The sequence below is a fragment of the Mustela putorius genome, unplaced genomic scaffold (assembly GCF_011764305.1).
Source record: "Mustela putorius furo isolate JIRA1106 unplaced genomic scaffold, ASM1176430v1.1 tig00003867_pilon_pilon_pilon, whole genome shotgun sequence".
NCBI classification, from domain to species: domain Eukaryota; kingdom Metazoa; phylum Chordata; class Mammalia; order Carnivora; family Mustelidae; genus Mustela; species Mustela putorius.
In genome coordinates this window covers 5,947,819-5,958,508 of record NW_025422019.1, presented here as the reverse complement: position 1 = coordinate 5,958,508, position 10,690 = coordinate 5,947,819, and positions in this window count along the sequence as shown.

Sequence of the window (10,690 nt, the reverse complement as noted above, 5' to 3'; positions counted from 1 at the left end):
GTGAAACCTATCCTCTAAGGGAATGTCCAACATCTAAAGGTCAATCCTCAGAAAAAAAAAAAATTTTTTTTGGTTCTTATATATGCTGGATAGATAGAGAGCTGAAGGAAAATGTAACTGACAATGAATGTTAGAAATTTAGCTTCTAACCTCCTTGCGGTGATTGGATACAAGAACTGCATTTGAATTTGGTCATATCTAGAGGAAACTATAAGCCAAGATGAATTCAAATCCTAGGTGTCTGGGAGCTAATAGTCAGCCACCTTAAAATCAGAAACACTATTCTTATGTCAACCAGTTTAAAATATGTAGTGCTTATTAAATACAGATTAAATGAATAAATGACTTAATACATCATAATGTGCATGTTCTTGCTGATTGTCCAGGATATCAGATTGGACGTTTCTTGGGCATCCAAGTTATTCAGAAGCCACAAATGGAGATTATGTATTGGGGACAGATGGATCTGGTGGCAGTCTGGCAACTTGGTGCAGGATAGCCAGGAGTTGCTACCTAAGAACTGTAAGGCAGAGCTTGAAAATTAGATAAGTCCATGATTTTAATGGAATCCAAAGGCAAATATAAGTCACCAGAGAGGGGAAGAGTTATCAATAAAATGTAACTTGAACATAGGGGCTTAATAAGCAATCTTTGATGATTTAGAGAAGCTATGAAAACAAGATGGTTTAGTAAGTCAGAAATCATAGCCGTGTTAATATTCTTTCAAGACTATTTACCTTTCCCTGCTCAAATTTCAGGCTCCACAAGTGCATTTCTCATGCCTGAAATGTTGGTGAGAAAATTGCTGCCACGAAGAGGATGCTCTGCAGAAAGGGCGCACACAAATGATCTTGGTACCATTATAAATAGAATATGTTTAACATATTAAAAACAATTTTACTCACCCAGATCTATTAAGATAATCTCCCCCCACCCCCGGATTTAATTCTGAATCTGCTAGTTTCCACTTAAAAGCACAGGGCACATCATGCCAAGTCACAGGGTCATGAAACTCACTGAAATCCCCCAACAGCCTCCCCTCCAGCCTTGTCCCTGGGCCTCTCTCCATCTAGCCACCCCTACTTTAGGACATCTCTATTTTCCACCATCAATTCCTTGTTTTATACAACATGAAAGACAGTGACTGCTCCTTAAGTCAAATTTGAAGAGGCTTTATTTAAGGTGGGTAATGAGCATCGAGAAGAAAGCAAATCTTCAGGGTATCTCACCTCAGGAGGATCTGAAAGGAAAAGTGGAGCCGTTTCAGGAAGAAATATTGGATGGGACTCGGGGCCACAGCTGTGGCAATGCACAATTGGCCAATTTAATTTTCTGTTGTGTAAGGCTCTGTTAGCAAGCAAAGTGACCTGAGAGGTCTGGATTAAAAATAAGAGAGACATTAATTTTCTGGTATGATTGTCTTGGTTTGCATTTTATTTAATATTATTATTAATTTTTTTAATGTAGTGTCTTGAATTGTTCCCTTCTAAGGGGCTGGTTGCAATTTAATGCTGGTCCAAGACACATTTTCATTGCCTTTAGATGTCTTATCTCATCAGAGATAGGGATCAAGTCATTCTAGGGCCAAAGAGAAGAGCCAGATCTCCTTCAAAGCCCTTGCAAATCTATCAGAGCTACAACCATCTGGAATAAGGGCCAGCTGTTGCAGACAGCAGTCAGTCACTGAATGCATTATAAAGCTGAGCCTTAAGCAGATGTACTTGCTGGACTTTGTAACAGGGGGAAATTGCTACTGGCTATACATTTGGGTCAAATAAGGTTTCTGTAGATTTTGGCTGGCATATTATAGAGTTTTGGCTGTATTAGTGATGAGCTATCCAGAGACATTACTAACTTTAATGTCTCTTTACTCTGTTGTTCTTTATAGTGTCTTTCTCCTGAACTATGTATGGAATCAGATAAATCTTTTTGCTTTCTGCATTTAAAAAAAAATTAAGTTCAATTTAGTTAACATATACAGTATTGTTAGTCTCAGAGGTAGAATTCAGTGATTCATCAGTTGCATAAGACAAATACCATATGATTTCAGTCATATGTGGAATTTAAGAGATGAACCTATTGCATTCTCATTATCTAATACTGTAAGATTCAAATGAAATACAGAGTGGGGAATACCATCACACATGAATGAGCAGGGCTAGGGAGGGTACTGCTCCATAAAAGTTTTCATGGGCCAGTAAAATTGGGGAAATCTGTAAAGTCAGTACAATCTCGATCCAAATCCTGCCAGAATTTTTTTGTAGTTATTAACAATGTGATTTTTAAATTTATGTGAGAAGGAAAAAAAAGTTATATTGAAGAATAGCAAAGTTGGAAAACTCACACTACCTTTAGGTCTTACTATAAAACTGCAGTGATCAAGACAGTTTGGAATTGGTGAAAGAATGGGCACAAAATCTTGGAAAAAGAATGGAGAGTCCAGAAATAGGTCCACATTAATATAGTCTACTTATTTTTTACTAAGGTACAAAAAAATCCATGAAAAAAAATCAAGAGTCTTTTCAACAAATGGTGCTGGAAAGATTAGACATCTATTTGAAAAAAAAGGAGGACTTCAGCTTATGTCTCTTATATAAAGTTAACTCTTACATAAAGTTAACTCAAAATGCATCATATATATAAAGTTATATATAGTTGTATATATATATATATAAAGTTATATGAAGTTAACTCAAAATGCATCATACAGATACAAAGAAATTGTAAAATTATGAAACTCCTAGAAAAAAAACTGATAAAATATCTGTGACTCCGGTTAGGCAAAGGGTTCTTCTATATAACTCCAAAGCATGATCCATAAAACTTTAAAAAAATAACAAATTAGACTTTTCCAAATTTAAAATCTTTTACTGTGCAAAAAGACAAAACAAAACAAAGCAAAAAAACTGTGTTAAAAGACTAAAAAGACAAAGCTACAGACTGGGAGAAGATGTTTGCAAATAATAATTGATAGAGGACTTGTATGCAGAATATGTAGGAAACTTTAAAAAACTCAACAACAGGGGCGCCTGGGTGGCTCAGTGGGTTAAAGCCTCTGCCTTCGGCTCAGGTCATGATCCCAGGGTCCTGGGATCGAGCCCCGCATCGGGCTCTTTGCTCAGCAGGGAGCCTGCTTCCTCCTCTCTCTCTGCCTGCCTCTCTGCCTGCTTGTGATCTCTGTCAAATAAATAAATAAAATCTTAAAAAAAAAAACTCAACAACAAAACAAATCCAATTAGAAAATTGGTAAAAAAAATCATCAACATACAATTTACCAAAAATGCATTGTAAGTGAGCACATGAAAAGGTGTTCAATGTTATTAACAAACATAAATTAATGCAATGAGATTGTACTAGACACCTACTAGAATGGTTAAAATTAAGTGCAATTTTATCGTACATGATCTGACATCGTACAGAGCAACTATGAGTCTCCTACATTGGAAACTGTGGCAAACATTGTGGCAACCAATTCGGCAGTTTTATGTAAAGTTAATTGTACATTAAGCGCATGATGTAGCAATCACCCTCTGAGTATTTAAGATAAATGAAAACCTAGGTTTGTACACATTTACATGACACTGAAAAAGACAAAATTATAGGAAGAGAGAACAGATGAGTAGCTGCCAGGATGGGGGGCTGAAGAGCAACTGACCAAAGAGGCAGCAGGAGAAGATCATTTGGGGTGAGGAACTCTTCTGTGTCTTGCTTGTAGTGGTTGATACATGACCAAGCATTTATCAAAACTCATAGAGCTATCTACCATGAAGAGTCCATTTTTAACTACGCAAATTAAAAAAATGCAACAATTATAAAACATATAATGGATTGGTTTTGAAAACGACAACGTCTATTTTACTTTGGTTAACTATGAATGCTTACAATTATGATGTTTGGGTCAACTGATGGCTCTGCAGATGAGATATATAATTAAGGGTTCATACGGTCCATGGAATTGCTGGGAGCAAAGGAGAGAGTCAGCAAATATTGGTATGTATTGAGCACTAGCATGACTGGACCTCTTTTCTGCACTCTTAACATGTATGATTTATTTTCACATTGATGAGTACTACTACTCTCATTCAATGGATAATGAAATTGAGCCTTGTTCAGAGGAGGGCTGGGAAAGAAACACTTTTCTGAAGACACTGCTTCTACATACAGAATACATAACATTAATCCAGACCTACAGATTGGGGGCAAAAAATTAGAAATGGATGAGAAGGCGTTAAACAAAATTCTGCATAAAGTTTAACAATTTCCTTTGACTTCCAATGATGACTCTAAACAGTGTTCGGGAGGTGGTAAAGAAAGGTTGGCTGGTTGGTAAAGCAAATACATGGAAATACAGATATCAAAACCGTCACACCCAAGGAGTGTTTCACTTTTTAATGGGAAGGCGTGTCCTGGTGATAAAAAATAGGACTCTGTGCTGTTCCAGCATACCAAACACAACTGGTGGAGGACATATCATGAATGCTTATCACATTCACGCAAAATATGGAGGCAGATAGATACTTAATATATTGGATGGTATATTCAAAAATATCATGACAGGCTAAAATTATGGGAACAAACACATGAAATTCAACAGGGATAAATATAAAGACGTATGTTTTAGTTAAAAAAATTGTAAACATAGCGGATAGTTAACATTTTGTGACACAAATGATATAGGCACATAGAACGTGTTTTTCAGGGTGCTTTTAAATTACACAAAATTAAAAAGAAAACAAATAGAGGATGATAACCTTTTGATTTCTTTTTTTTAATACACCATTTATAATAACTTTCAAAACCACAAACACTTAGAGATAAATATAACAGAACATTTGCAGGATTTTATTTTTTTTTTTAATTCAAATTCACTTCTTTTTTTTAAATTTTTTTAATTTTTTATAAACATATAATATATTTTTATCCCCAGGGGTACAGGTCTGTGAATCGCCCAGTTTACACACTTCACAGCACTCACCAAAGCACATACCCTCCCCAATGTCCATAATCACACCCCCTTCTCCCAACCCCCCCCCCAGGAACCCTCCCTTTGTTTTGTGAGATTAAGAGTCACTTATGGTTTGTCTCCCTCCCAATCCCATCTTGTTTCATTTATTCTTCTCCTACCCCCTTAAGCCCCCATGTTGCATCACCACTTCCTCATATCAGGGAGATCATATGATAGTTGTCTTTCTCTGCTTGACTTATTTCGCTAAGCATGATACGCTCTAGTTCCATCCACGTTGTCGCAAATGGCAAGATTTCATTTCTTTTAATGGCTGCATAGTATTACATTGTATATATATATACCACATCTTCTTGATCCATTCATCTATTGATGGAAATCTAGGTTCTTTCCATAGTTTGGCTATTGTGGACATTGCTGCTATAAACATTCGGGTGCACGTGCCCCTTCGGATCACTACGTTTGTATCTTTAGGGTAAATACTCAGTAGTGCTATTGCTGGGTCATAGGGTAGTTCTATTTTCAACATTTTGAGGAACCTCCAAGTTGTTTTCCAGAATGGTTGCACCAGCTTGCATTCCCACCAAAAGTGTAGGAGGGTTCCCCATTCTCAGCATCCTCGTCAGCATCTGTCATTTCCTGACTTGTTAATTTTAGCCATTCTGACTGGTGTGAGGTGATATCTCATTATGGTTTTGATTTGTATCTCCCTGATGCCGGGTGATATGGAGCACTTTTTCATGTGTCTGTTGGCCATCTGGATGTCGTCTTTTTTATTTATTTATTTATTTTTTTAAACTTGTGGGTTTTTTTTTTTTTAAGATTTTTATTTATTTATTTGACAGAGAGAGATCACAAGTAGACAGAGAGGCAGGCAGAGAGAGAGAGGAAGGGAAGCAGGCTCCCCGCCGAGCAGAGAGCCCGATGTGGGACTCGATCCCAGGACCCTGAGATCATTACCTGAGCCGAAAGCAGGGGCTTAACCCACTGAGCCACCTAGGCACCCTGTCTGGATGTCTTCTTTGCAGAAATGTCTGTTCATGTCCTCTGCCCATATCTTGATTGGATTATTTGTTCGTTGCGTGTTGAGTTTGCTAAGTTCTTTATAGATTTTGGACACTAGCCTTTTATCTGATATGTCGTTTGCAAATATCTTCTCCCATTCTGTCAGTTGTCTTTTGGTTTTGTTTACTGTTTCCTTTGCTGTGCAAAAGCTTTTGATCTTGATAAAATCCCAATAGTTCATTTTTGCCCTTGCTTCCTTTGCCTTTGGCCATGTTCCTAGGAAGATGTTGCTGCGGTTGAGGTCGAAGAGGTTGCTGCGTGTGTTCTACTCAAGGATTTTGATGGAGTCCTTTCGCACATTGAGGTCCTTCATCCATTTTGATTCTATTTTCATGTGTGGTGTAAGGAAATGGTCCAATTTCATCTTTCTGCATGTGGCTGTCCAATTTTCCCAGCACCATTTAGTGAAGAGGTTTTTTCCATTGGACATTCTTTCCTGCTTTGTGGAAGATTAGTTGACCATAGAGTTGAGGGTCTATTTCTGGGCTTTCTATTCTGTTCCATTGATATATGTGTCTGTTTTTGTGCCAGTACCATGCTGTCTTGATGATGACAGCTTTGTAATAGAGCTTGAAGTCCAGAATTGTGATGCCACCAACTTTGGCTTTCTTTTTCAATATCTCTTTGGCTATTCAAGGTCTTTTCTGGTTCCATATAAATTTTAGGATTATTTGTTCCATTTCTTTGAAAAAGATGGATGGTACTTTGATAGGAATTGCATTAAATGTGTAAATTGCTTTAGGTAGGATAGACATTTTAAAATATTTATTCTTCTAATCCAGGAGCATGGAACATTTTTCCATTTCTTTGTATCTTCCTCAATTTTATTGATGAGTACTTTATAGTTTTCTGAGTATAGATTCTTTTCCTCTTTGGTTAGGTTTATTCCTAGGTATCTTATGGTTTTGGGTGCAATTGTAAATGGGATTGACTCCTTAAATTCTCTTTCTTCTGTCTTGTTGTTGGTGTAGAGAAATGCAACTGATTTCTGTGCATTGATTTTATATCCTGACACTTTACTGAATTACTGTACAAGTTCTAGCAGTTTTGGAGTGGAGTCTTTTGGGTTTTCCACATATAGTATCGTATCATCTGCAAAGAGTGATAGTTTGATTTCTTCTTTGCTGACTTGGATGCCTTTAATTTCCTTTTGTTGTCTGATTGCTGAGGTTAGGACCTCTAGTACTATGTTGAATAGCAGTGGTGATAAAGGACATCCCTACCATGTTCCTGACCTTAGCAGAAAAGCTTTCAGTTTTTCTCCATTGAGAATGATATTTGCGGTGGGTTTATCATAGATGGCTTTGATGATATTGAGGTATGTGCCCTCTATCCCTACACTTTGAAGAGTTTTGATCAGGGGGGGATGCTGTACTTTGTCAAATGCTTTTTCAGCATCTATTGAGAGTATCATATGGTTCTTATTCTTTCTTTTATTGATGTGTTGTATCACATTGATTGATTTGCGGATGTTGAACCAAACTTGCAGCCCTGGAATAAATCCTACTTGGACATGGTGATTAATCCTTTTAATGTACTGTTGGATCCTATTGGCTAGTATTTTGGTGAGAATTTTTGCATCTGTGTTCATCAAGGATATTGTTCTATAGCTCTCTTTTTTGATTGGATCCTTGTCTGGTTTTGGGATCAAGGTGATGCTGGCCTCATAAAATGAGTTTGGAAGTTTTCCTTCCATTTCTATTTTTTGGAAAAGTTTCAGGAGAATAGGAATTAGTTCTTCGTTGTTTAGTAGAATTCCCCTGGGAAGCCGTCTGGCCCTGGGCTTTTGTTTGTTTGGAGATTTTTAATGACTGTTTCAATCTCCTTACTGGTTATGGGTCCGTTCAGGCTTTCTATTTCTTCCTCGTTCAGTTGTGGTAATTTATATTTTTCTAGGAATGCATCCATTTCTTCCAGATTGTCAAATTTGTTGGCGTAGAGTTGCTCATAGTATGTTCTTATAATAGTTTGTATTTCTTTGGTGTTAGTTGTGATCTCTCCTCTTCATAATTTTACTTATTTGGGTCCTTTCTCTTTTCTTCTCGATAAGTCTGGCCAGGGGTTTATCAATTTTATTAATTCTTTCAAAGAACCAGCTCCTAGTTTCATTGATTTGTTCTATTGTTTTTTTTGGTTTCTATTTCATTGATTTCTGCTCCGATCTTTTTGATTTCTCTTCTCCTGCTATGTTTAGGGTTTCTTTCTTGTACTTTCTCCAGATCCTTTAGGTGTATGGTTAGGTTGTGTACCTGAGATCTTTCTTGTTTCTTGAGAAAGGCTTGTACCGCTATATATTTTCCTCTCAGGACTGCCTTTGTTGTGTTCCACAGATTTTGAATCATTGTGTTTTCATTATCATTTGTTTCCATGATTTTTTCAATTCTTCTTTAATTTCGTGGTTGATCCATTCATTCTTTAGAAGAATGATGTTTAGTCTCCATGTATTTGGGTTCTTTCCAAACTTCCTCTTGTGGTTGAGTTCTAGCTTCAGAGCATTATGGTCTGAAAATATGCAGGGAATGATCCCAATCTTTTGATACCGGTTGAGTCCTGATTTAGGACCGAGGATGTGATCTATTCTGGAGAATGTTCCATGTGCACTAGAGAAGAATGTGTATTCTGTTGCTTTGGGATGAAATGTTCTGAATATATCTGTGATGTCCATCTGGTCCAGTATGTCATTTAAGGCCTTTATTTCCTTGTTGATCTTTTGCTTGGATGATCTGTCCATTTCTGTGAGGAGAGTGTTAAAGTCCCATACTATTATTGTATTATTGTTAATGTGTTTCTTTGATTTTGTTATTAATTGGTTTATATAGTTGACTTCTCCCACGTTAGGGGCATAGACATTTAAAAATGTTAGATCTTCTTGTTGGACATACCCTTTGCGTATGATATAGTGTCCTTCCTCATCTCTTATTATAGTCTTTGGCTTAAAATATAATTGATCTGATATAAGGATGGACACTCCTGCTTTCTTCTAATGTCCATTAGAATGATAAATTGTTTTCCACCCCCTCAGTTTAAATCTGGATGTGTCTTCGGGCTTAAAATGTGTTTCTTGTAGGCAACATATAGATGGGTTTTGTTTTTTTTTATCCATTCTGATACCCTGTGTCTTCTGATTGGGGAATTTAGCCCATTAACATTCAGGGTAACTATTGAGAGATATGAATTTAGTTCTATTGTATTGCCTGTAAGGTGACTGTTACTGTTCATTGTCTCTGTTCCTTTCTGATCTACCACTTGTAGGCTCTCTCTTTGCTTAGAGAACCCCTTTCAATATTTCCTGTAGAGCTGGTTTGGTGTTTGCAAATTTTTTCAGTTTTTGTTTGTCCTGGAAGCTTTTAATCTCTCCTTCTATTTTCAATGATATCCTACCTGGATATAGTATTCTTGGCTGCATGTTTTTCTCATTTAGTGCTCTGAATATATCATGCCAGTTCTTTCTGACCTGCCAGGTCTCTGTGGATAAGTGTGCTGCCAATCTAATATTTTTACCATTGTATGTTACAGACTTCTTTTCCCGGGCTGCTTTCAGGATTTTCTCTTTGTCACTAAGGCTTGTAAATTTTACTATTAGGTGAATGGGTGTGGGCCTATTCTTATTGATTTTGAGGGGCGTTCTTTGAACCTCTTGAATTTTGATGCTCGTTCCCTTTGCCATATTGGGGAAATTCTCCCCAATAATTCTCTACAATATACCTTCTGCCCCCCTCTCTCTTTCTTTCTTCTTCTGTAATCCCAATTATTCTAATGTTCTTTTGTCTTATGTTGTCACTTATCTCTCGAATTCTCCCCTCGTGGTCCAGTATTTGTTTGTCCCTTTTTTGCTCAGCTTCTTTATTCTCTGTTATTTGGTCTTCTATATCACTAATTCTTTCTTCTGCCTCATTTATCCTAGCAGTGAGAGCCTCCTTTTTTTATTGCACCTCATTTTAGCTTTTTTGATTTCAACTTGGTTAGATTTTAGTTCTTTTATTTCTCCAGAAAGTGCTTTCATATCTCCCAAGAGGGTTTCTCTAGTATCTTCCATGCTTTTTTCGAGCCCGGCTAAAACCTTGAGAATTGTCATTCTGAACTCTAGATCTGACATATTACCGATGTCTGTATTGATTAGGTCCCTAGCCTTCGGTACTGCCTCTTGTTCTTTTTTTTTTTTTGTGGTAAATTTTTCTGCTTTGTCATTTTGTCCAGATAAGAATATATGAAGGAGCAATTAAAAAAAGGAAAGAAAGAAAAGAATTAAAAAAAGAAAACAAATAAAGAAAAGTATAAAAAAGAAAAATATATATATATATATTTAAAAAACGTTAAAAAAGAAAAGGGTAAAAGTTAAAAAATTTTTAGCAGAAGAAGAGAAAAAAAATGAAAAAGAAAAAAAAATTAAATTAACTACAAGACTAAAAAATCATAGGGAGAAAGCCATGAGTTCCCTGCTTTGCTTTCTCCTCCTTTGGAATTCTGCTGCTCTCCTTGGTATTGAAACTGCACTCCTTGCTAGGTGAACTTGGTCTTGGCTGGATTTCGTGTTGATCTTCTGGATGAGGGGCCTGGTGTAGTGATTCTCAAGTGTCTTTGCCCCAGGCGGAATTGCACCCCTCTTACCAGGGGCCGGGGTGAGTAATCCGCTCGGGTTTGCTTTCAGGAGCTTTTGTTCCC